This window comes from Siphateles boraxobius, unplaced genomic scaffold (assembly GCF_051911475.1).
Source record: "Siphateles boraxobius isolate OS27281-9 unplaced genomic scaffold, OSU_SipBor_1 16, whole genome shotgun sequence".
Classification (NCBI taxonomy): Eukaryota; Metazoa; Chordata; class Actinopteri; order Cypriniformes; family Leuciscidae; genus Siphateles; species Siphateles boraxobius.
The window spans coordinates 8,277,314-8,303,421 of record NW_027508766.1 but is presented as its reverse complement, the minus strand read 5'-3'; the positions used below and the strand labels follow the sequence as shown (position 1 = coordinate 8,303,421).

At 42.8% G+C, this 26,108-nt stretch overlaps 1 pseudogene; it reads right to left on the bottom strand.

The window, feature by feature from the left end:
* Positions 1 to 8,787: 8,787 nt before the first annotated feature.
* Positions 8,788 to 11,718, bottom strand: LOC143738912 (uncharacterized; annotated as a pseudogene).
* Between the last annotated feature and the right edge of the window lie 14,390 nt (positions 11,719 to 26,108).

Sequence of the window (26,108 nt, the reverse complement as noted above, 5' to 3'; positions counted from 1 at the left end):
TACCGTTCATAGTCGAGGTGGACGCCTCAAACACCGCTCTAGGGGCCATCCTTTCACAACGCCAAGGTTCGCCACCCAAGTTGCACCCCTGTGCATACTGCTCCCGTAAGTTGAATGCCGCCGAAAGAAATTATGATGTGGGTGATCGGGAACTCCTGGCCATGAAGGCAGCCTTCGAAGAGTGGCGGCATTGGCTCGAGGGTGCTGTCCATCCGTTCATCGTTCTCACCGACCATAAGAACCTGGAGTATCTACGTACCGCTAAGAGGCTAAATCCCAGGCAAGCTCGTTGGTCGCTCTTCTTCACCCGTTTCCACTTCACTGTCACTTATCGTCCAGGCTCCAAGAATACCAAGGCAGATGCCTTGTCACGCCAAGACGACCTAGAATTCACACCACAAGACCCCAAGACAGTACTGGCTCCCAACCTCATTGTCGCTCCCATCCAGTGGGACATTGAGACCGAGATTGAACAGATCAACTCCCGTGCTGATATCCCATCCGGCTGTCCGCCCAACCGAGTCTTTGTCCCCGAGTCCCTCCGGAACCAGGTCCTGGAACTCGTTCATGCTCTACCTAGCTCGGGGCATCCAGGAATCACGGCCACCATCCAGCTACTCCAAAACCGTTATTGGTGGCCCTCCTTAGCCTCCGATACCACAACCCACGTCCAACGCTGCAGGATCTGTAATACCCAGAAGTCGTCACGTCAACTACCTGCCGGTCTGTTACAACCGCTTCCCATTCCACAGCGCCCATGGTCGCACATTGCCATCGACTTCATTACCGATCTCCCTGTTTCCGAAGGTCACACCACCATCCTCACCGTTATCGACCGGTTCTCCAAGGCCTGTCGCCTAATTCTCCTCGCAAAACTCCCCACAGCGCTGCAGACCGCCGAACACCTCTGCAATCAAGTGTTCCGATTCTACGGCCTGCCAGAAGACATAGTCTCCGATCGAGGACCCCAGTTCACATCTCAAGTTTGGTCAGCCTTCTTCACGACCCTTCAGGTCAACATCAGTCTAACGTCTGGGTATCATCCTCAATCCAACGGGCAGGCCGAACGCATGAACCAGGAGGTAATCCGATTCCTGCGCTCCTATTGCCATCAGCACCAACAGGATTGGAGTCGTTACCTGTTCTGGGCAGAGTACGCCCAAAATTCTATCCGGAAGCACTCCTCCGGCCTTACACCCTTTCAGTGTGTCCTGGGTTTTCAACCACCACTCTTCCCGTGGTCAGGAGAACCCACAAATGTTCCAGCCGTGAACGATTGGCTACAGCGCAGCGAGGAGACCTGGAACCAAGCCCATACCCATCTCCAACGAGCGGTTCGCCGTCAGAGGGAACAGGCTAACCGTCGTCGTCGGCCGGGGCCGGAATACCACCCGGGCCAGTGGGTCTGGCTGTCGACCCGAGATCTCCGCCTGCGACTCCCCTGCAAAAAACTCAGTCCCAGGTATGTGGGTCCATTTAAGATCACACAGCAGATCACACCAGTCTCTTTCCGTCTCGACTTGCCTAATCACTATCGTCTCGCTCCTACCTTCCATGTCTCTCTACTCAAACCCGCTGATGGGCCCAACGAGAGGGAGGAGGGGAGATCCCGAGACCAGAGCCCCCAGCCCATCCAAGTGGAGGGCGATGAGGTCTATCAAGTTCAGGAGCTCGTGGATTCCAGACGTCGGGGCAGTTCCCTGCAGTACCTGGTTCATTGGGAAGGATATGGCCCTGAGGAACGTTCGTGGGTAGACGCCACAGACATCCTGGACCCCAGCCTGATTACAGACTTCCACCAGGCCCATCCCACCAAACCGGCTCCACGACCCCGCTGCAAATGGATCTCTCTGAGTCTGGTGATTCACAACAACCACTGTGTCACTTCACCTTTCCTTTTAATTACACTTTTTAATCATTTGGGAGTTGAGGATACTAATTGTTGGAGTTTTGCTAGTGGAATATTTGCCCAATCTTGTCTGATACAAGACAGCCGCTCAACAGTCTGTGGTCATCGTTGCCTGATTCTCCTTTTCATGATGGGTCATACATTTTCCATAAGAGACATATTTGGACGGCAGTAAACAGGCAGACACATCCCTTCTATGGTGCAGAGTGTCTAGAAACCACTTTTTTACCACTTTTTTAGCATGTGCAGAATGAGGCCTGGCATTGTCTTGCTTCCCAGGAAAGATGTCATCTTGATGGCAGTTTTTGTCTCTGTACAATCCAAATATGTGCCTCCATGTCAATGGTACCTTCACAAGAATGCAAGTTACCCGTACCGTTTGCAATGATGCACCTCAATACAAGGACAGATGTTTGCTTTTGCACCTGTCGCTGGTGAAAGTCTTGTTGGTCCCTTTCGTCTTTGGGACTGAGAACTCGATGTCAATTTTCTCCCAAAAACAAGCTAAAACATGGACTCATCTGACCACAGCAGACATTTCCACTGTCTTATAGACCATCTGAGATGAGCTCAGGCCGAGAGAACTTGCCGGCATCTCCACATAGAACTGATGTAAAGCTTTCTCCTTACGTAACAGAGATTCAAGTGGCATTTCTTAATGCAGAGTCAGACTGTGTTCAGTGAAAACTGTTTTCCAAATTACTCCTGAGCACATGTGTCTGTATTTAACGGATTAGCATGATGGTATCTTGTGCAATGCCATCTGAGGGCTCAAAGGTCACGCACATTCAACAGAGGTCTACTGCCTTACCCAACACACGACTGAGATTTCTCTGGATTCCCTGAATCTTGTGACAATATTATGTATGGAAGATGATAAAAGGCATAAATTCTTTGCAATCTTGCATTGGGAAATGTGATTTTTTAATTGTTTGACAATTCTCTCATGATATTTGGCACAAAGTGATGAGCCATGACCCATCTTTGCTTAAAAAGACTCAGAAGCACTTTTACACCCAAACATGATACCCTCAACTATTACCAATTCACCTGCTCATTGTGGACTGTTTCAAAAGAGTTGGATAATCTAATTTGGATAATCTTTTCACTTTTATTTGGTCTCTGTCCCAACTTTTTTGGGGTGTGTTGCAGCCATCAAAATCAAAATTTGTCCATATTTACAAAATACAATTATGTTGGTCAGTGAAAACATTGGAAAATGTATCTTTTTACTTTTGTCAGTTAATAAAAGGTTAAATAGAATGAACAAATCACAGATTCTTGATTTTATTGCATTTTACAAAATGTCCCAACTTTTTCTGGTTTGGGGTTGTATTTATTTTCATATAAAAGCAACAGAACTTAAATTACATCCAGTTTATTAGCAACACTGTGCACAAGCGTGAATCCCGCGAATCCCGCAATATCCATCATTGATCTCGCAGGTGTCAGATCCACTGCGAGAAGCGAGAACTGTCCGGCTTGCCTGCCCTTTTTTCACTACTCCCCTTACTGCAGCCGCCTTCTCTTGCCTATATTTAAGGCGAGGCAAGGCGCATCTCAAACAAGCCTATTTCTAACCGGCATACATTACGCGCTGATCACCGGTGATCGGTTCTGCACAGATTTTGTTCATCTCAAACAAGCCTATTGTCAAACAAAATGAAGGCTAGCTCGACCCTCCCTCCTCATCCCGTCCACTCCAAGGGGGTAGGCTAATCCATCAGCCGGAAACTGAAGCCTCGCGGGGGCTACCATTGTAGCAGAGCTTCACTTGCTGTTAGCATTCCATTGACTCCCATTCATTTTGGCGTCACTTTGACAGCAAATAACTTTACATCTGAGGCGTCCAAAGACTTTTTCAAAGAATTTGTCCATTATTTATTTCTAAAGAAACACGACAATGTATAAAAGGCTCCATTACTTTGTATCTTACGTTATGGCCCCTAGAAGCCGTTTTTGTAAAAATAGGCTAACGATTGCGTCATAACCACGCGACTTTCTGTCGCACAATAGAGACATTAACGTATAGACAGGAGGAGAAGCTCGCAGGCAATCTTTTACTGTCAATGAGGCAATCGGGGGGACATAGAGGCATAAAGTCAAGGGAGAAGCCCATAGATAGAGAGTCGGTAAAAGCAACATGACAAAATATTTCAACAACGTTTTTGAGGAATTAGGTGATTCAGATTTGTCTTGGCACAGCTACTAGAAGATTTACAACTGTCAGACTCTCATCAAGCTCAGTTTGAGCCTGCGCAGTCGCTCAGCCATCAGGAAGTAAGTGCTTTAATCGGACTTTCAGTTTTCATTGAAATCCAGGGGGTCGCTATGTCCATTTCTTTTACTGTCTATGGACCACTCCCCTCCCTTCCGTGCTTCCTGAAACTGACTTTTCCGATGTAAATTCGGGAATTTGCGCGTTCCTTTCCCTCTTCTTTGCTATTTGTTCATCGGAACGTCTTCTCTTTGGTCGTGTGTCGGCCATATCAAAATTCAAGAGAATATAATTCTAACGTTAGTCGTTGTCTATGACATCTCTCCTCCATAGATATAAACACTAGATGTCGCCTTGGCTACGGCAGTTCATTGGAACGAATGCGTCAATAGAGCCACCATCTTGAAACAGGGGAGCTCCTCATCAGCGTCAATGTAGGAAAGGGTCTAACGTAAATAAAATCACCATAAATAGTCATGAATGCGATTTTCTAGTTGTTTTGGTTCGTTCCAATGGTCAGACAAGTATTTATTATTGAGTCCAGAGAAATATTAATTTTTTTACAAATTTCACAATCTTACAGAATGTAATCCCTTGCTGTCTGGTTTTTAGATTTCGTTCGTGTGAACATCCATACGCAGCACAAAAGTCCGGCATCATCCATGAATTCAGCGTTACCTAGCTACTTCCTATGACAAGACCTCTGCTCCAAGATGGCGGCGGTTTTGACGCATGCTTAGAACCCCAAGGTAACATCTAGTGTTTATATCTATGTCTCTTCTCTAGCTAACTTCCCTCTTCTTGCTTCTCTCTCCTCCACTCCACACCCCCCCTTCATGTGCACGCGCACTAACCCCTCAACCCCCCCCCCCCCCCCAAATGCCCTCGTTTTTGTGCATGCTGACCACATCTATTTATATAGCAACAAATATAAATAAATAACTAAATGGCGATAATACCGCATGGCGCTATTGAGTCACTCAGAATTACTGCAAAGGAAATTCCTTCACCGCGACAGCCCTAGTGTTCATGTGGATCAATTCAGTCGAAAACAAAAAGAGATGCTGACTAAAGACTTTCAAGTTGCATTGGGTGTTAAACCTTATGATATTGATGGTGTGTCAATGGATTCATATATACAATCTCAGAATCACTCAGTAGCCTACGTCGACAACACTTGAATCAATTCTAACTGTAGATAACTGGGAGCCCGAGAGTTCGAAATCTGGATGTCAAAGAAATCAATTGCCAGATTCACCCAGTGCTTAATGCAGGGGTGATAGTTGAAAAAAATCCTGAGCCTGAACTTTTTTCCCTGGGACAGATGCGTAAGGGGGAGTTTATCCTCCGCTATTTTCTGACACAAAGTGATGAGCGATTGTTCTTCTAGTCTTCTTATATTGTTGTCATATATTTTTGTCATTATTTTTTGAGAATGCAAGACACACACAAACACATGCCTATCTTCATAATTCTTGACTTCTAAAGTTTTTTGAATTCGACCCAAATCCTAAATTTCACTTGCACAGCACTGCAATTGTGATATTGTGCATATTAGCAAGAGGTAATTTTAGTTTATTCTAAATGCATTATATAATTGGAAAGGGTTATTTTTATAATTTTGTATTGTAAATGCTTATTTGTGCTTTGTTCAAAAAGAAAAGAGAAAACTGTTATGTGCATTTATTATATTAATTATTTTCGCTTGATGACGTCATCGCACGCCTTAGTAGCGCGCGCGCCCGTGATGTGCTTCATTCAAAGTAAATACACGACGACGAAGCCATCACTGCAGCGCTCGTTATCTTTTGTTTATCTTTTCATACTTCTTTACAGGTAACTAGGCTAATACTTAGGTTTTGAGTAAAAACATTCTTTAATCCAATACGGATGAGTTGTGCGTGTTCAAAGTGTTTTTGTTTTTACTAAATGAATAGTGCGTCATGAGTTTGGTATGCCTGAGCACATTGTTAGCATGGGTGTTTCGCGATTAGCGCGATGGCCCGCTATTCAGTATAAATGTCTGTTAAATGAGTGTACTGTATAAGAAGTTAATGATGCATTTCATTAGTCTTAATTAATCTGTGATCTGACTTTATGGGAAAAAACATATCAGAGACAATTGATGAAACATTGTTTAGACAATAGATATTAATTTCATACTGTCATTTAGTGAGTAAGAGTAAACATTCAGATTGAAATTTTTTTATTTTGTAAGAATGAGATTAGAGTGTCAGTTCTAAATGCCACAAGTTATGAGAAATGCTTGAAGTCACTTATGTTTACAGCCAGACATTCTACTGTGAAAAGAAAAGTGATGCGTGCACTGAGAATGTATACATGTTACTGTTATGCCTTTTATTGTTCATTCAAAGTAAATACACGACGACGAAGCCATCACTGCAGCGCTCGTTATCTTTTGTTTATCTTTTCATACTTCTTTACAGAGGTACTACAAAATGTATTTTTTTTCATGATTAATATTGCATTGCAAAATAATGTGTGCTGGACAACTAGTCTAAAATTAAGAAACCCCTAGAAAACAGTAAAAAAAAAAAAAAAACATTTGTACATTTAAGATAGTTCTACTTAATTTTTTATTCCAATATCCAAATATGATAGCCTACTTGATAAAAAGAAAAGAAAAAAGGGCTTTTATTTGTGCCGTGTTGTCTTTGCATTTGAACATTGCACATTTTAAACAGGACACGCATTAGCTGAATAAACGTTAGCCAATACAAACATACTTATAGAAAATAGTTGACAATGAATAGACAGGAGTCCTGTCACAGGACCAATAATAGCAAAACGAATGACTTATTCTAAAAAGAATATCAAGTAGCCTATATGTTAGAAGAATCTGACATAGGGCTGTGTTAATAGTATAACGTCCGTCATTTAACGAATTTTAAAAACACGGGATGGATAATAAAAAATGCTTTCTGGCATTTTGACAGGAAAAAAAAACACAACCGAGAACAAAACAGTTCGTCAATTTTCATTTTACAATTATCATCTCTCTCTGTACGCGCGGCCTGTGTTTGTGAGAGAGAGAGAGCTCGCGCAGCACTGATACAACGGTTTCTTATCTACAAGTAACGCGCTAGTTTTCAGACAAAATTATTATGTAACATAATTAGGTACTTTAGTTATTATAACACAATAACGTAACACATGCAGGCTACGTTTCTCAACACTGAGAATGAATAAATAAACGCCTGTTTGCAGACTCGCGCTTATCAGTAAATTAATCCACAAATCACAGCACTTTCATAATCAGTAAGCCATAGCGATTTTAATTTTATTTAGATTTATTGTTCATCAATACTTAAGCTTTTTATAATTTGCATGGCTGTATGATGTCTTCATCTTATCTGAGTGACATGAATGACGATCGGGGCAATCGGGGGGCACGTCCCGTCAAGGGAGAAGCCCATAGATAAGTGTCCATAAAAGCAACGGGACAAAATATTTCAACAACGTTTTTGGGGAATTGGAAATAATTCGGTATGTGGTAAGTGAATACATATGAAGTGATTAACGTTGGCAATTTTCACGCACAGCTACTAGAAGATTTACGTCTGTCAGACAGGTTGCTCACGTCAAGCTTAGTTTGAGTCGGTTTGACGCGCGTCATCTGCGCGTCATTTCCTGAAGTGCTCAAAAATCGCTAAAAATGGGCTTCAGCTGTCTCAACTGAGTTCCAATGAGATGACTCTGTCCACTTCTTATACTGTCTATGGTTTTCTCTAATGCCGAGTTCAGACTGCACGATTTTAGCCCCGATTTTGGCTCGCCGACAGGTTTTGAGAAATCGCAGACAAATGCCCGAAATCACATGCAAATCGGTGCTCGTTCACGCGAGTGACAATCACACAGTGTGAATGAGCAAAGACGCGATCTGAGAGAATCGCCGACGAGTCACCGACGCCTGTGAGATATTTGGCATGCTAAATATCTGGACCTGTCGGCGATTCACAATCCTGCTGTGTGAAAAGTGTTCTGACTGAAAACTACATCGGCGATGACCGACAGCCAATGAGAGAGCAAGATACAGGAGAGCAGGATGTTCAGGGAGGAGTTATAGACCAGAATATCAGTATTTTAATAGATAGGCCTATATTTACAATTATATCAAACAGAAACAAAGGACAAACATTTGCATCACCAGCAGCAACAGCAGGACATTTGTAAAATTATTTATTTACCCCCAATTCTCTTTGCAAAACACAGTCCTTGTTCCCCTCTTCTTCCCAAACAATTTCTTCCTGCATAAACTGTTTATTTTTCTCATTTTTGCTGCAAATCAGCGCACAGACAATTTGGATCGCAATCTTCTTCTTCTTTTGGTTTTATGGCAGGTGAACCAACTTTAAAGGTGCATACCGCCACCTACTGTGATGGAGTGTGAAAAGAATGAACTAACTTCTCCTTTATCCTATTATATAACCCACTATTCTTAATAAATCTCATGACTGCATTTATTTGTTTTCCTGAATTTGGACCATGCTGTGCAAATACATCTACTGATGCTACTGGACACATCTTCAGTGATGTTCCTGGAATCATTGGGTGTTTCGGGTCTCTCAACATCATACACCCTCATCCAGGCGACCCAGCTGTGGCTGATCAGACCCCAGCGTGTGTCCAGTTGGCAAATCTAGCTATACTGCCCCCATGGATCTCCTCTCTTGAGCCATAGCCATCTTGAGGCTTTCTCTGCCGCTTCAGTGGTATTGCGGATGGCTCTTCTCCTCCGCACTCCATCAATGCCTAACAGACTGAAGGCTCTGGACAGGGATCGGGCTATAAAGCCCCTACATCCTACCTCGATTGGAAGACACCTTGCTCTCCATCCGGCTTGTCGACACTCGCTGACTAGTCCCTCGTACTTGGTGAGCTTCCTCTCAAAGGCCTCTTCCAAGCGGTCTTCCCAAGGGACTGTAAGCTCCAACAGAACCACTTGTTTGGTGGACTCAGACAAGAGAACGACATCTGGTCTTAAGGAGGTGGTCACAACGTGGTTGGGGAACTTGAGTTGCCGCTCCAAGTCCACCAACAGCTGCCAGTCCCTCGCAGTGGCTAGAATGCCTGCAGATGTTTTTGCGGCTGGTTTTGGCTGCTCTCCAGCTCTGACGAAGGTGATGGCTTGTTTGGAGGGGCGGGAGCGCTTTGCCCACCTGACTCCTGTAGCAATGGCTTCAGCAATGGCCTTCAGTACCTGGTCATGCCTCCACCTGTACCTTCCCTCTCCCAGTGCCTTTGAGCAGCAACTTAGAATGTGCTCTAGGGTTCCTCGCTTGGAGCACAGTGGGCATGCTGGAGACTCCACTTTGCCCCATATGTGAAGGTTTGATGGGCTGGGAAGGACATCGTATACTGCCTGGATAAGAAACTTGATCCGATGTGGCTCTGCCTTCCACAGCTCCACCCATGTCACCTTCCTCTCGATTGCGTTCTCCCATCGTGTCCAGGCACCCTGTTGCCTCATTCCTACTGTCCTGCAGGTTCTCTCCTCCTCGACCACTGCTCTCACCTCCCCCTGGACTAGGCAGCGCCTTTCCTTCCCTTTGGTGGTGTCAATGTGGGGAGTTGAAAAGGAACCCAGTCCAGCCCTGCCTCTTGTAACCACCCCCACCAATCTTTTGTGGTGTAATCTTACCTCTGCTTGTCGAACAGCCTCCTCAGCCTTCCACTTCCGACCAGTCCTCACTTCAACCCCAGCCGTTGCCACCTTTGGATCACTTGATTCTCTGTATATCAAAACTTCCCTAGCTCTTGTTACCTTGAACTCCTCCTCCAAGGACTTGAGCGGCAGTTGCATTTTGTTGCGGTGCCCGTAAAGTGCGATGCTACTTAGACTTTTTGGAAGCCCCAGCCATCTTCTGAGGTGGCTGCTGACCTTCCTCTCTAGGGTTTCCACAGTCGAGATTGGCACTTCGTAGACGAGTAGTGGCCACAGGATCCTGGGAAGAATGCCATGCTGGTATAGCCAAGCTTTAAACTTCCCTGGCAATCCAGACCGGTCCACTGACTTCAGCCATGTGTCCAGCTCAATGCAGGTTGACTGGATTGATGCAAAGTCCCTCAGGGTGCTGTCAAACACCTTGCCTAAGCTCTTGACAGGCTTCTCAGTGATGGTCGGGATAATTACACCTGTGACTCTAAACCGGGATTTCTCATCCACCTTTCCTCTTCTCAGCACCATTGATCTTGACTTGGCTGATTTAAAATGCATCCGTGCCCACTCCATTAGCTTTTCGAGACCCTTTATAATCCACTGGCAGCCTGGAACTGACTCTGTGGTGACCGTGAGGTCGTCCATAAATGCTCTGATCGGTAGCTGACGTTGAGCTGACTTCTTCTTGGGCCCTCTGCACTCTGGTTCAGCAGACTTTGTGAGCATATTCATGGCCAGGGAGAACAGAATTACGGAGATGGTACAACCCGTGATGATTCCGATCTCGACCTTGTGCCAGCCTGATGTCACTGCTCCTGAAGAGGTTCTCATCCTGAAATTGTTGTAATAGTCAGCGATGAGGTCTCTGACTCTGCTGGGGACGTGATATTTTGTCAGAGTGAGCTGAACCAACTTGAGTGGTATTGAGCCATAAGCATTCGCCATATCAAGCCACAGCACTGACAGATTGCCCTTGTTCTCTCTGGCCTCTCTGATGAGCTGTGTTACCACTCCTGTGTGTTCCAAACATCCAGACATTCCTGCTATTCCACCCTTCTGGACTGATGTATCAATAAACCTGTACTTTGATAGGAAGGTGCTCAGCCGGTTGGAGACAGCACTGAAGAAGATCTTAGCTTCAATACACAACAGGGAGATGATGCGGAACTGGTCTATCTTCTTGGAGTTCTCCTCCTTCGGAATCCAGACCCCTTCGCCAACTCTCCACTGTTCAGGAATCCTGCCCTTCCTCCAGATGACACGCAGGATTTTCCACAGGCGCAGTAGGAGTTTAGGACAGTTCTTGTACACTTTGTATGAAGTACCGCTTGGTCCTGGAGCAGAGCTTGCTCGCACTTTCTCGACAACCTCTCGAACCTCCTTTAGCTGCAACTCTGACATGTTGAACTGCACACTTGGCCCAGGAGGATCTATCAGAGTGCTGCACTCTCCCAACTCTTGCTGGGTCGCTGTATGTTTCCTTCAGGTGATGATCAATCTCCTCCTGAGAATAGATCAGCTGGCCGCTACGCTTCTGCCCTAGCAGCTCCTTAGTGAACTTAAATGGGGTTAGCAATGAATACAGCTCGCTTTCGGGCTCTTTCGCGGCGGCGCCTCCGGTGCCACTCTGCCCGACGGAGGATCCTGATCTTTTTTCGTAGGATGCTCATCAGCTGTGCCAAGTCAATTCGCTCCTCCTTTCCTGCCTGCCTGTACTGCCGCTTCAGGATCTTCATCTCCTGTCATGTTATGGATTCTCTCCTCACGTTGGTTATTTGAGTGAGATCCTTTAGACCCTCCTTCATTCACCTCTTCTCCGAACCGTTCATATGCAATGCTGATGATAATCGTTGTCATGGCTTGCAGTTTCCTGTTGACGTCTCCCCTGATGGTGGTCTCCAGAATCTGGTCGACATCAATAGCAAACTGGTTCCACAGTGAGGTCATGTTAGCTGTTAGCCACTTGATCCGCCTCCTCTCAGACTTGATGCTAGATGGAGTCATTTGCAACACTTGGAGGTTCCGGGCACTATGGTGTGACTCCGGGCCTGGCTCCTCCTGCGTCTCACCAGGTTGGACACCTGTGCGTTGTGTTGGTCCTGTCCCCACCAGACACTTCATCCTCCCTTGGTGGATCTTTAGGCCTCGCTTGTTCTTACAGATTTTGCCACATGTACACTGCCGTCTCGTAGTCGTTTCTCCGTTGCCTTGTTCTAATGCCGTTGTGTCCGTCCAGTTGGGGTCCTCATCCTCCCCCCCTCTCGGGCTCCCCTGGGGGTATTTTTCCATTAGGTTCATCGTAGCTTGTTGTGGGAGTCCCCCTCACAGAAGACACAGATTGGGTTGCCAGCCCGTTCTGCCCCGGTTGCCGTCTCTCCGAGCTGTCACCGACTCTCCGGTAGTGACCACACTTTCATTTAATAAGTTGGTTATAGTGAATTCCTGGCACCCTACTGCTTGCAATTCTTCCTTAAGGATCCTCCTTTCTTTATTATAAGCCTTACATTTCTTCAACACATGTTCTACTGTTTCCTCTATTGAACATACTTCACATAAACCTGCGTTATGCTTCCCTATAATGTGTAAAGTATGATTTAGATTTGAATGTCCTGTTCTTAAATGTGTGAAAATAACTTGTTCTCTTCTACTGAAGTTGTGGATTATATTGCCTCTCTTTATGTTCTTTTGAACCTTATAATAATGCCGACCTGTATGACACGAGTCCCAAATTGTCTGCCATTTCTTATTGCATGCTTCTAAAATAAAATATTTTCCTTCTGCTCTACTGAGTGAAATGTTTATATTTGGTTCTTTCATTTTTAATGATTCTTTGGCTATTTTGTCTGCTTCTTCATTACCTCGAGTGCTGGAACCCACATAAATCGAATTATTATTCCCACCTGTCGTAAAGATGTGCCGTCTGTTATCCTTCCAGCCTTCCTCACCTTAAACTCTGGAACATAGAATGCAGTCCCTGTCCTTCCAGTCTCTATACTCTTCGAACCATCTGTATATATTTGAAGAAATGAGTAGTATGAGTTTTTAATGTACTCATTAACATATTTGTTTATACTATCCACTTTGTCGATTTCTCTTCTGTTCTTGTGTAGTTTTATATCAATGTCAGGTTGAGCTAGTATCCAAGGTGGAATTGGGGATATTACTACTATTGGTGCAAATGATTTCGAGTCTAGACCATGTTCATTAACCCACCCTTTTATTTTCCATGCAAAGCCTTTACCTGTTGCATTTAAAATTTCCCAGCAATCATGCAGTACTTCTCCTAAAATGATTCTTAATGCTTTAGCTTGCATGACATCTAGTTTCTTTAACATCGTTGATGATGCTGACTCATAAACAATGCATCCTTAATCTAAGGTTGATCGCATAAGACCAATATAAATGCTCTTTAATGACTGTCTGTCAGCACCCCAATCTTGTCCTGCTACTGCTCTCATTAAATTTCAAACTTTACCACATTTCTTTAATTAGCATATATATTAGCATATAGTGATAAAGTTCATTATTTTCCATAAAGTAATGACAACAATTCAACTTTCATATATTTTAGATTCATTGCACACCAACTGAAATATTTCAGGTCTTTTATTGTTTTAATACTGATGATTTTGGCATACATCTCATGAAAACCCAAAATTCCTATCTCAAAAAATTTGCATATTTCATCCGACCGATAAAAGAAGTGTTTTTAATTTAAAAAAAAAAGAGTCAACCTTCAAATAAGTATGTTCAGTTATACACTCAATACTTGGTCGGGAATCCTTTTGCAGAAATTACTGCTTCAATGCGGCGTGGCATGGAGGCAATCAGCCTGTGGCACTGCTGAGGTGTTATGGAGGCCCAGGATGCTTCGATAGCGGCCTTAAGCTCATCCAGAGTGTTGGGTCTTGCGTCTCTCAACTTTCTCTTCACAATAACCCACAGATTCTCTATGGGGTTCAGGTCAGGAGAGCTGGCAGGCCGATTGAGCACAGTAATACCATGGTCAGTAAACCATTTACCAGTGGTTTTGGCACTGTGAGCAGGTGCCAGATCGTGCTGAAAAATGAAATCAGATGGAAGCATGAAGTGCTCCAAAATCTCCTGATAGCTTGCTGCATTGACCCTGCCCTTGATAAAACATAGTGGACCAACACCAGCAGCTGACATGGCACCCCAGACCATCACTGACTGTGGGTACGTGACACTGGACTTCAGGCATTTTGGCATTTCCTTCTCCCCAGTCTTCCTCCAGACTCTGGCACCTTTATTTCCGAATGACATGCAAAATTTGTTGTCATCCGAAAAAAGTACTTTGGACCACTGGGCAACAGTCCAGTACTGCTTCTCTGTAGCCCAGGTCAGGCGCTTCTGCCGCTGTTTCTGGTTCAAAAGTGGCTTGACCTGGGGAATGCGGCAACTGTAGCCCATTTCCTGCACACGCCTGTGCACGGTGGCTCTGGATGTTTCTACTCCAGACTCAGTCCACTGCTTCCGCAGGTCCCCCAAGGTCTGGAATCGGGTCCTTCTCCACAATCTTCCTCAGGGTCCGGTCACCTCTTCTCGTTGTGCAGCGTTTTTTGACACACTTTTTCCTTCCCACAGACTTCCCACTGAGGTGCCTTGATACAGCACTCTGGGAACAGCCTATTTGTTCAGAAATTTCTTTCTGTGTCTTACCCTCTTGCTTGAGGGTGTAGGCATGTGCCGGTATCAAATTTTCATGCTGCGATTAATTGATTGAGCATTTATCACGGTATACGGTATTATCACGATATTTTAATTGCACAAGAGAAACAGACGGATTGGGGGTATCTAAAAAAAACTTGCATCACAATGTGTAATTGTGATTGTCAAAACATTAATTTTATTTTTTAGTGACAACATGTTATAATGTTTACATGGTACAGTTACTGAGGCTACTGTTTGTATTATTGCTTAACACAATTTTCATGATTTCAATTAAATTCTTGGATTTAATTTCAATCTTGATTCAATATTGACTCATTTGGATAAATATTAGGTAGGCTACAGTAGATAGCCTGCATTTAATTTTTTCTCAAGAAAAAATATATCTCACATAATGCTGTAAACATACAGAGAGAAATTAAATATAATGCATACAATATAAATATAATAATAATATAAATATAAAAATGTAATATGCCGTAATTTTCATTATAATAACAATTATATAATGACAAGTAAACATATATTAAAATATGTAATATAGTGCACATATTTAGCAAAATACTCCTCTCTATAGCTATTTTCTTATAGTCAACTAACATTAAATGGCTTTCCTGAGGTAAATGTAACGTTCTGTGACATAATTGTTCTCCTACAATGTTATTGACCTCTTTCCGTGGTTGAAAAACACTGATTGATCGAAAGTACGTATACCTTTCGGTGGGTTGTACTGTATCTTTAATAAAAAGTAACAGATGATCTGTTTACTTGAACTGAGGCGCGCGATCTGTCACGTCATTTACAAGCACCAAAACAGTATTTATTGTCTGAATTTCGTTATAAAACCTGAGAGCTGATATTTTTTTCATATCAAAAGTAACCTGCTCTGTCTAGTCTGTCGGTGTCAGTGTCCTCTTTGCTCCGCGATTTTTCTCTGCGTGAGAAAATGGATGTGTGGCGCGAGACCGTGTGAAAGTGTCAATTGCGTGAGTCTCAAGCTGCTGAATGCGTGAGAGTTGGCAGCCATGCGGGGGATAAATAGTCGGCAGCGTTCCTCCTTCCGCCGTGCTTCTTTTCCATGTGAGGATTGTTTACATTAGACTAGAGTGCACACTGCATTCACACAGTGCTTATACATGTGATGTGGGGATTGTTTACATCAAAGTGCGCACGTGTTTTGCGCAGCATATACGCATTGTTTTTTTAAGCGGTTGATGGAAAATAAGCTGATGCGCGTTCTAAAAATCTAAATTCGGATCTATTATTTTTCACGGTATTTAGAAGTCCCCGCGATAACAATATCGTGCATATTCATTACCGCGATTTATCGCATTACCGAATACCGCCACATGTCTAGGTGTCAATGATGGCCTTCTGGACAGCAGTCAGGTCGGCAGTCTTACCCATGATTGTGGTTTTGAGTAATGAAACAGGCTGGGAGTTTTTAAAAGCCTCAGAAATCTTTTGCAGGTGTTTAGAGTTAATTAGTTGATTCAGATGATTAGGTTAATAGCTCGTTTAGAGACCCTTTTCATGACATGCTAGTTTTTTGAGATAGGAATTTTGGGTTTTCATGAGCTGTATGCCAAAATCATCAGTATTAAAACAATAAAAGACCTGAAATATTTCAGTTGGTGTGCAATGAATCTTAAATACATGAAAGTTTAATTTTTATCATTACATTATGGAAAATAATGAACTTTATCACAATATGCTAATTTCTTGAGAAGGACCTGTATTTTGTCTATATGGTCCTTCCAGATTAATTTATCATCAAACCACAATCCTAGATACTTAAATGTTGACACTTTCTCGAATGAAGACCCATATAATTTTAACATTTTATTCTCTTTAATTTTCTTCCTCGTAAATATCTGGTAACATGTTTTAGATATTGAAAATTTGAAACCCCAATCTAATGACCATTTTCCAACAACTTCTATAGCTTCTTGGATTTTATCCATATTATAATATATATTCCTTCCTCTTTTCCACATTATTCCATCGTCTGCATATAAGCCAGTGTTAATTCCCGGGCCTACTTTTCCAAAAATATCGTTAATCATAATATTAAATAATATAGGACTAATCACACTTCCCTGAGGCGTTCCATTTTCCACACTTATAGTTTGAGATACTTCCCTACCCACTTGAACTTGAATTGTTCTGTCAAATAAAAAACTTAAAACCCAATTAAACATTCTTGCTTCTATTCCAATTCTCTTCATTTTAATAAGTACTCCCTCTTTCCATAACATGTCATACGCCTTTTCCATATCAAAGTAAACTGCCACTAATCCCTCTTTTACTGCTATAGCTTTCTTTACATCGGTTTCCAGCTTTACTAATGCATCTAATGTTGATCGACCTTTCCTAAAACCATATTGATTAGGTGCCAACGCTCCCTTACTCTCAAGTACATAAATTAGCCTATTTACAATTATTTTTTCCATCAACTTGCATAAATTTGATTTAAGCGCAATTGGTCTGTAATTCCCTGCTATCGATGCATCTTTCCCTGGTTTAGCTATTGGAATTATTATTGCATGTTTCCATGACTTTGGCATTCTTCCTTCTACCCATATCTTTTTATATAAGTCCAATACTACTTTAAGAATTCTGTCATTTGTATATTTGAGCATAATATAATAAATGCCATCTTGTCCAGGAGCTGTTCGTTTTATCCTGTGTAATACCCTTTTAAGTTCCCATATTTCAAAGTCAGCATCTAATGCTCCTTTTCCATCAGGTCTTTTAATATATATGTCTTGATGTTGTTTCAAAATTTCCTGTCTTTTCATTCTATAATTCTCATCTAGATTTTCTTTACTATGTGCTTTCTGAAAGGTTTTAACTAATAATTCTGCCTTGTCTTTTTCTGTAATAGCTGTCCTTCTTTCTCCTGTGATCACTGGCATATTTCTAGTTTTATATATTCCAATCATCTTCTTTAACATATTCCATACCTCTCCTAATTCAGTTTCCTTCCCTATGGAATCACAATATTCTCTCCAGTATTTCTTTTTTGCATGTTTAATTGTCCTTCTAGTCTTTGCTCTTTCCCTCTGATATTCTATTACTGCTTCAGGTGTCAATGTTCTTTTCAGCATTTTAAATGCTTTATTCCTGTTTTTAATTGAATTATTGCATTCATCGTTCCACCATGGAACAGCTTTCTTCCTCCTATTTCCTTCAACTTTTGGTATACTTTCTTCTGTCGCTTTGACCAAACTCAAACTTATTTTCTCTGTACATTTATCAATATCATCCTCTTTACTATAACTCATTAATTCTAACTCACATATTTTATTATACTTCTCCCAAACAGCTTTCTCAAACTTCCATCTATGCTGTTTTATCATCATATTCCTTTGCATTTCTAATCCTACCATGCAAAATATTGGAAAATGGTCACTCCCAACTGATGACTGCTCTAACACCTCCCATTGACATTTCACTGCTATTGATGCTGAAACTATTGCTAGATCTACGCACGATTTTATTTGTTTCCTGATGTCGAACCTTGTCCCACTACCATCATTCAAACATACCATTAAATTGTCCTCCATACAGGTCCTTCTCAAAAAATTAGCATATTGTGATAAAGTTCATTATTTTCCAAAATGTAATGATAAAAATTAAACTTTCATATATTTTAGATTCATTGCACACCAACTGAAATATTTCAGGTCTTTTATTGTTTTAATACTGATGATTTTGGCATACAGCTCATGAAAACCCAAAATTCCTATCTCAAAAAATTAGCATATTTCATCCGACCAATAAAAGTGTTTTTAATACAAAAAAAAAAGTCAACCTTCAAATAATTATGTTCAGTTATGCACTCAATACTTGGTCGGGAATCCTTTTGCAGAAATGACTGCTTCAATGGTAAATGGTAAATGGACTGCATTTATATAGCGCTTTCAAAGACCGAATGGCCACCAAAGCGCTTTACATAGTTGCCTCACATTCACCCATTCATACACACATTCATACACCGACGGCGGTGTCAGCCATGCAAGGCGCCACCCAGCTCGTCGGGAGCAGTTGGGGTTAGGTGTCTTGCTCATGGACACCTCGACACTTGGTCAGGTGGAACCGGGGATTGAACCCCGGCGTGGCATGGAGGCAATCAGCCTGTGGCACTGCTGAGGTGTTATGGAGGCCCAGGATGCTTCGATAGCGGCCTTAAGCTCATCCAGAGTGTTGGGTCTTGCGTCTCTCAACTTTCTCCTCACAATATCCCACAGATTCTCTATGGGGTTCAGGTCAGGAGAGTTGGCAGGCCAATTGAGCACAGTAATAACATGGTCAGTAAACCATTTACCAGTGGTTTTGGCACTGTGAGCAGGTGCCAGGTCGTGCTGAAAAATGAAATCTTCATCTCCATAAAGCTTTTTAGCAGATGGAAGCATGAAGTGCTCCAAAATCTCCTGATAGCTAGCTGCATTGACCCTGCCCTTGATAAAACACAGTGGACCAACACCAGCAGCTGACATGGCACCGCAGACCATCACTGACTGTGGGTACTTGACACTGGACTTCAGGCATTTTGGCATTTCCTTCTCCTCAGTCTTCCTCCAGAATCTGGCACCTTGATTTCCGAATGACATGCAAAATTTGCTTTCATCCGAAAAAAGTACTTTGGACCACTGAGCAACAGTCCAGTGCTGCTTCTCTGTAGCCCAGGTCAGGCGCTTCTGCCGCTGTTTCCGGTTCAAAAGTGGCTTGACCTGGGGAATGCGGCACCTGTAGCCCATTTCCTGCACACGCCTGTGCACGGTGGCTCTGGATGTTTCTACTCCAGACTCAGTCCACTGCTTCCGCAGGTCCCCCAAGGTCTGGAATCGGTCCTTCTCCACAATCTTCCTCAGGGTCCGGTCCCCTCTTATCGCTGTGCAGCGTTTTTTGCCACACTTTTTCCTTCCCACAGACTTCCCACTGAGGTGCCTTGATACAGCACTCTGGGAACAGCCTATTTGTTCAGAAATTTCTTTCTGTGTCTTACCCTCTTGCTTGAGGGTGTCAATGATGGCCTTCTGGACAGCAGTCAGGTCGGCAGTCTTACCCATGATTGCGGTTTTGAGTAATGAAACAGTCTGGGAGTTTTTAAAAGCCTCAGGAATCTTTTGCAGGTGTTTAGAGTTAATTAGTTGATTCAGATGATTAGGTTAATAGCTCGTTTAGAGACCCTTTTCATGATATACTAATTTTTTGAGATAGGAATTTTGGGTTTTCATGAGCTGTATGCCAGATCATCAGTATTAAAACAATAAAAGACCTGAAATATTTCAGTTGGTGTGCAATGAATCTAAAATATATGAAAGTTAAATTTTTATCATTACATTATGGAAAATAATGAACTTTATCACAATATGCTAATTTTTTGAGAAGGACCTGTATATTCTTCCACCACTGTGCCATTTTTATCTGAGTGTCTCCTGAATACATATTAAATCAGGAAGTTCTATCATTTCATGCACAACCTTCTTAAATTCTTGACCATTTGCAGTCAGACTCCTAGCATTCCATTGTACTATCCTACATGTCATATTATTTGTTTAACCTTAGTCTTTCTGGGGTTTCCTGAGAGCTTGCATTACTCTCAGATTGCCCTAGAAGGCTCTGAATTTTCTCAACTTCATTTATACCCAGCTGACGGGCTGCTGCAGATATAATGATTTTCAATTTCTCTGTTCTCTTGTTTGTTTGTGCAGTACAGTTGATTACTTCAGCAATAAATGCAATGAAGCTTACTTTGCTGATGATAAGCATACTTGCATCTACATTAGGATTATACCTCTCTGTTCCCCTGTCTGTTGTTTCAATTGCATTAGACCTTCCATGAGTCATCCTATTTCCTTGTTCATGTTGAACCTTCTTTACTGCATGTGCATATGAAACATGTGTACCAACCCGGATCTTCAAGAGATATCTCTTCGTTTTCACCGTGACTTGCATCCCTCCGACTCCATGAACAATCAACGTCACGTCCTCACTCCTCAAGTTCAACTCATCTGCAGCATCATGAGTGATGTAATTAGTGTCCGATGCCAGATCTATCAAGGTCCCGATCTTTTGCCCGGCATTGCCCGTCTGTACCCTTTCTGCTTCCTCCTTCTGGACTAGACTTTGGCCTCCTCTGGGATGGGCCCTTGTTTCCAGACCTGGAGCACAGGTAGTAGTGATGACCTGGACCTTGTTTGTCTTTACAGTCTTCACTCCTGCACAGGTAAGTGGTCTTACAATCCTCCCCATCCGTATGGACCTCAAGACACCTTCCACAGGCCCCAATCCCACTCGCTGCATTTTTCCTTTCCATAGGGTTTAAGGCTTTAAACTTCTTGAGGAGTACAACTTCCTTCTATGGCCGCTCTCTCCACAGACGACGCAGCCCATTTGGGGACCCATGGACTTAGTGGCACTCGTCCGGCCATGTTTTGGTGGAATCTTTAATTCCCTCCTGTTGGGCTCATCATCCCTTAATTGCTCCAGTTGCTCATAAATCTCTTCCTGGCTTCTCAAAAATGTGAGGAGCTTGTCGAACCTATCTTTAGGTCCAGCCTCGTCCTTTTTCTCTGCTGCGTAAACCAGCCACTCCTTTTTCAAGACCTCTGGCAGCTTACTCTCCAGTGACTTCGTGACAAGGGGATTTTTTAGAGCTCCCGTATCTCCCAGCTCGCTCAAGTCGTGTTGAGCCTTCTCGACCATCTGTATTAAATCCACAATCTTTCTGGGCAGGTGGCTCTTTACTGGAAGTAACGATTGTAACTCATCAATGATCTCCAGAGCTATTCTGGTCTTATTCCCAAAGCGGTTTTCTAGAATCTGGAAGATCTCATCTGCTGTCCCATAGTTGGAGAGGCGAAGATCTGCCACCACTTTCTCCTCAAGACTGTCCAGCAGCTGAAACTTCCTAACCTCTTTGGAACCAGTAGGCTCTCCTTGCTTCTGGAGCACCTCCCAATCCTTTCTCCAGCGGTGGAAGTTCCGCTTGTTTCCATCCAATTTTGGGAGCGCCGTCGGCCTCAATTTGATGCTAGCCACTTGGGGACAGTGGGTGGTGACAGGTTGCCCCTCTTGTTCAATCTTTGCCTGCATTAGGACAGCCCTCCCCGAGATCAATCTAGGTATGCAGATCTCCAGCTCCCTCATTCGACACCGAAAATCGTTCTGCTCCTCGGGAGGGGCCCACCGGCTCCACTGGCAACTAGCTTCCTTCGCAGCTTTAACTCGTCCTTCCAGATGTCTGAGCATAAAGTCATACACGTCTAGCTTTACATCAGGCTGGACAGCTGAAAGGCGCTTACATTCCTCTTCAGCCACTTCCAACGCCAGGGAAAGTTGAGGATCGCCAAACCTTCCCCAAAGGGCTTTGTAGATAATACCCTCCACCTCCTCCAGCTTCTGTTCACACTCTTGTGTTGTCCTTTTGATGTCTGCCCTTTGATCCTCCGCTACAGTGGACTCTTCCTTTCCATCCCACCCCTCAACGTGGGCAGCTTCCAACTCCTCGTTTACTTCAATTACCTTGTCTGATTCCAGTGTAAACTTACTTAAAGCCTCCCTGAGTTCTTCCGCCGACATACTCTTACATGATCTGACAATCGAGTTAGCCAGTTGAGAAAACAGTCTTTTAGCGGTTGTTCTCTCAGTTTTCAATTGCTGCAGAGTCCTTGATTCCGCCGTGATTCCGTTGGGGCCTGGTGCGTTGGGAGGGTTGGGGCCTGAAGCGTTGGGAGCGTTGGGGCCTGGAGCGTTGGGTCTGGAACCTGGATACGGTTTTTCACTGTCAAGTGTTCTGAGCTGCACAGGTCCCTCACTTGAAAGGGGCTTCTTACTTCTGAATTGAACACTGGATTCCACTCACAAAAATGAGACGTAATTTGCCTTCTCTCAATTTATTGCAGAATTTCAGTAGGTGAAAAACCTTTAAAACCACACAACAAACCAGAGTAAATATTTACAACAAATCTCAAGTAAACAGCAATGCACATAAATTTAATCACCAAATTTCACACTGTACACACACCGTTTATACTGGTTTAATCTGGTAAGCATTAGCACAATACAATTTCCTTTTACTATTTTACACTACAGCAAATAAGCTTCAAAAGAAATAGCTTTTATCACCAGATTTGCATTTTCAGTAAAGGAGAATTGAACTACGTTTACCATAATAAATACTTTAACAAATGAATTACACATTTTAAGACAGTGAATTTTAGACAGAATTAATTTAAACAGATTGACTATATGAATTTCTTAATAGACCTTTTTAAAATTACCGTTACCACTACTGCACGTTTAGACTCAGACTTAATTATAAACAACTCAGTAACCCAAGTCCATCACATGACATTTGCATGAAGCCACCACACGCATGTGTTAGTGCATATATCGCGCAACACAGACGAATTTCCTCTTACCGGCAGTCTCTTCAGATGCAAACCAATCCCGTGCAGTTTAAAATCAAAGTTTTTGACCCAACGTTTCCACTGCGCCCACGCTGCTCACAGTACACAATGAAATGAGCAGCGCGAGCACTATTTCAAACCCAAGGCGCGTGCCACGCTGATTGAAACCAGCTTCACCTGGCGTTCATTTCCGTGTGACGAGAGGCGTGACAGCGGACAATTTGCCGCAACAATGCTCTGTTTTGTACTTATTTGCTTCCACAGCTTGTTTTTGTGCTATACATCCTAAATATGCTGCACTATGAGGACCTCCACAGTTGCAACACTTAGGTTCAACTAGATCCCCACATTCTCCATAACCATGTTCACCTCCACATTTACAACACCGCTTCTTTCCTTTGCATACCTCCGCTACATGGCCTAATCTTTGGCAATTGAAACATCTCATTGCATGTTTTATAAAAGGTCTTACTGGGTAGCACACATATCCCATTTTAACATTTTCTGGTAGCAGTTTCCCATTTACTGTTATCATAACGTTTGTACTTAACTCTCTTTTTCCGTTTCTGTTTGATGTCAATCTTTACACATCTATTACCTTTTCACTAATTAACTGATTCTTTAATATCTCATCTGTTAAAGACATTGGAACTCCAGTAATCACTCCTTTAATGCCATTCACCTCGCCAGGCACATGACATTTAACTCCTGCTCCTCCAAACTCCTTCATTTTGGTCAACATATCTTGTTGTTTTTTGTTCATACAAATCACAATCACCCGATTATTGGTTAAGTATCTGGCTGATTTTATTTCTCCAACAGTTTTCCTAAGTATCTTTGTTAATCGCATAGGATTACTCATTTCACCCATTGTCTCAAACATCAAGATAACTTTTTACCATAGACAGTATAAGAAGTGGACAGAGTCATCTCATTGGAACTCAGTTGAGACAGTTGAAGCCCATTTTTAGCGATTTTTTAGCACTTCCGTTCCTGACGCGCAGACTCAAATCAGACGTAAATCTTCTAGTAGCTGTGCGTGAAAATTGCCAACGTTAATCAATTCATATATATTCACTTGCCACATACCGAATTATTTCCAATTCCCCAAAAACGTTGTTGAAATATTTTGTCCCGTTGCTTTTATGGACTCATTATCTATGGGCTTCTCCCTTGACGGGACGTCCCCTCGATTGCCTGCGAGCTTCTCCTCCTGTCTATACGGTAATGTCTCTCGTTATGACGCAATCGTTAGCCTTTTTTTTACAAAAACGGCTTCTACGGGGCCATAACGTAAGATACAAAGTAATGGAGACTTTTATACATTGTCGTGTTTATTTAGAAATATATAATGGACAAATGAAGTCCTTGGATGCCTCAGATGTAAAGTTATTCGCTGTCAAAGTGACGCTAAAATGAATGGGAGTCAATGGAATGCTAACAGCAGGTGAAGTTCTGCTACAATGGCAGCTCCCGCGAGGCTTCAACTTCCGGCTGATGGATTACCCCCTTGCTTTATACTCATCCTCCTTCCTCATCGTTTTACTCCTCCCATCTCCTCCTCCAGTGATCTCTTCAGAGTCTGATCCTCTATATTTGCGTTTTCTGAGACATCTGCTCAACCTGAGACCATTCATCAGAATTCATGATGTTTGAATCATCCTCTTCATCTAAATTACCCCCTTCATTCTCTTCATTCACACCACAGCTGTCGCTTAACCTTCCATGCTGCCTTTCCTTCGCACCGCGTGCTGAGATGCAAGACGCGGTACACGCCATTTTCGGGCAAAACCATCCGCCGACCCCCAGCTAAGACAATTCACTAGGTGAACAACGGCCTTCGACCTCGAGCACTGTCACTGCTGTGCTGTGAAAACTGCGCGCAGCAGCCAGGAACAGAGTTTATTTAGCACACAAGCATTTTAGTGGCCCCTGTTGGGTTGGAGTTAATGGATGCCACCGTGTTTCGTCTGGAAATCTCGGATCGCAATCTTCTTGTTGGCTATCATTTTTAATTACAAATTCAGTGTCGCGCGAGAACTCCGGTCTCACGCACGCGTGATCTTCCGTTATTTCCTTATCACTTCTCGCGTTTGTTTGGTTGTGAAACGTAGTTTGCGGACCAGGGAGAAGTTGTCTGCGATTCTTTCTTTTGTAAAGTCATGCAGTGTGAAACCTCCTGTCTCCGATCCATCGTGCAGTGTGAACACACCAGCAACTGAATGTTACCCCAGATAGTCACGCAGTGTGAAAACAACAGTGACACAATTATTTTGAAAATCATGCATTCTGAACTCGGCATAAGTTTTTCCTTTGTATCTACGATACAACACATAATTTGGTAGTAAAAACAAAGTTTTGCACATTTTATTGGTGGAAAGATGGTATGTGTTGGCCTATTTTGTACAACATTTGCAACTGTTCTTACCACTTAGAAGCACCACACTTTTACATTTGTGTCTTAGTTACATAGCAACTACTGAACAGACACGTAGAAGGTGTATGTTAAACAGCAAATTATTGAAAATATAATAAATAAAAGCTCTGTAAACACAAATAGAGGAAATACGTCATGCAAGTAGACAAGTGGTCAAGTGCAAAGACTGCAAGTGTGGGTTTTTGGACCATAGACGTATATTATGTCTATAATTTGGACAAGGCAAATGTCTATGCGGTTAAAGGCTAGAGAATGACATAACTCCATGGCAGAGTTCAGGATAAATCCTTTCATTACTACTGGAGCGGCCAGTTTGCTATGTTTAATTATTTAACAGCAAGCACAAACTACAAAAGCGGCAGTCCTTCCGGCGCACTCAGTGTCCTAATTCACACACTCGTTTTCATTTACTCCTTCAAGTAGACTTTAATAGTGGAGTAACGTTAATGTGATATAGTGAATGATGGTGCAGTGGGCGATTTTGAACAAACAGCATCTATGAGCAACGCCAAACAACTTCAGCTGTATCAGGTCAGATAAGAACATGTAACCAATTTCATATTTTTATGTGCTAGGTGGAGTATTTTCTGTCATGGAATTTCTTGTGAAATAACCTTTGAAAACCAACCTTGGTTGTTTTTTTGTTTTTTTTAATGAAGAATGTCCAAAAGAATCCAGGGCAAATTTGACTCCAAAGTTGTCTCTCTGGCCTGCCAGGTGCTGAAGGAGAAAAGTTGTAGGCCTAAACTTTGAAT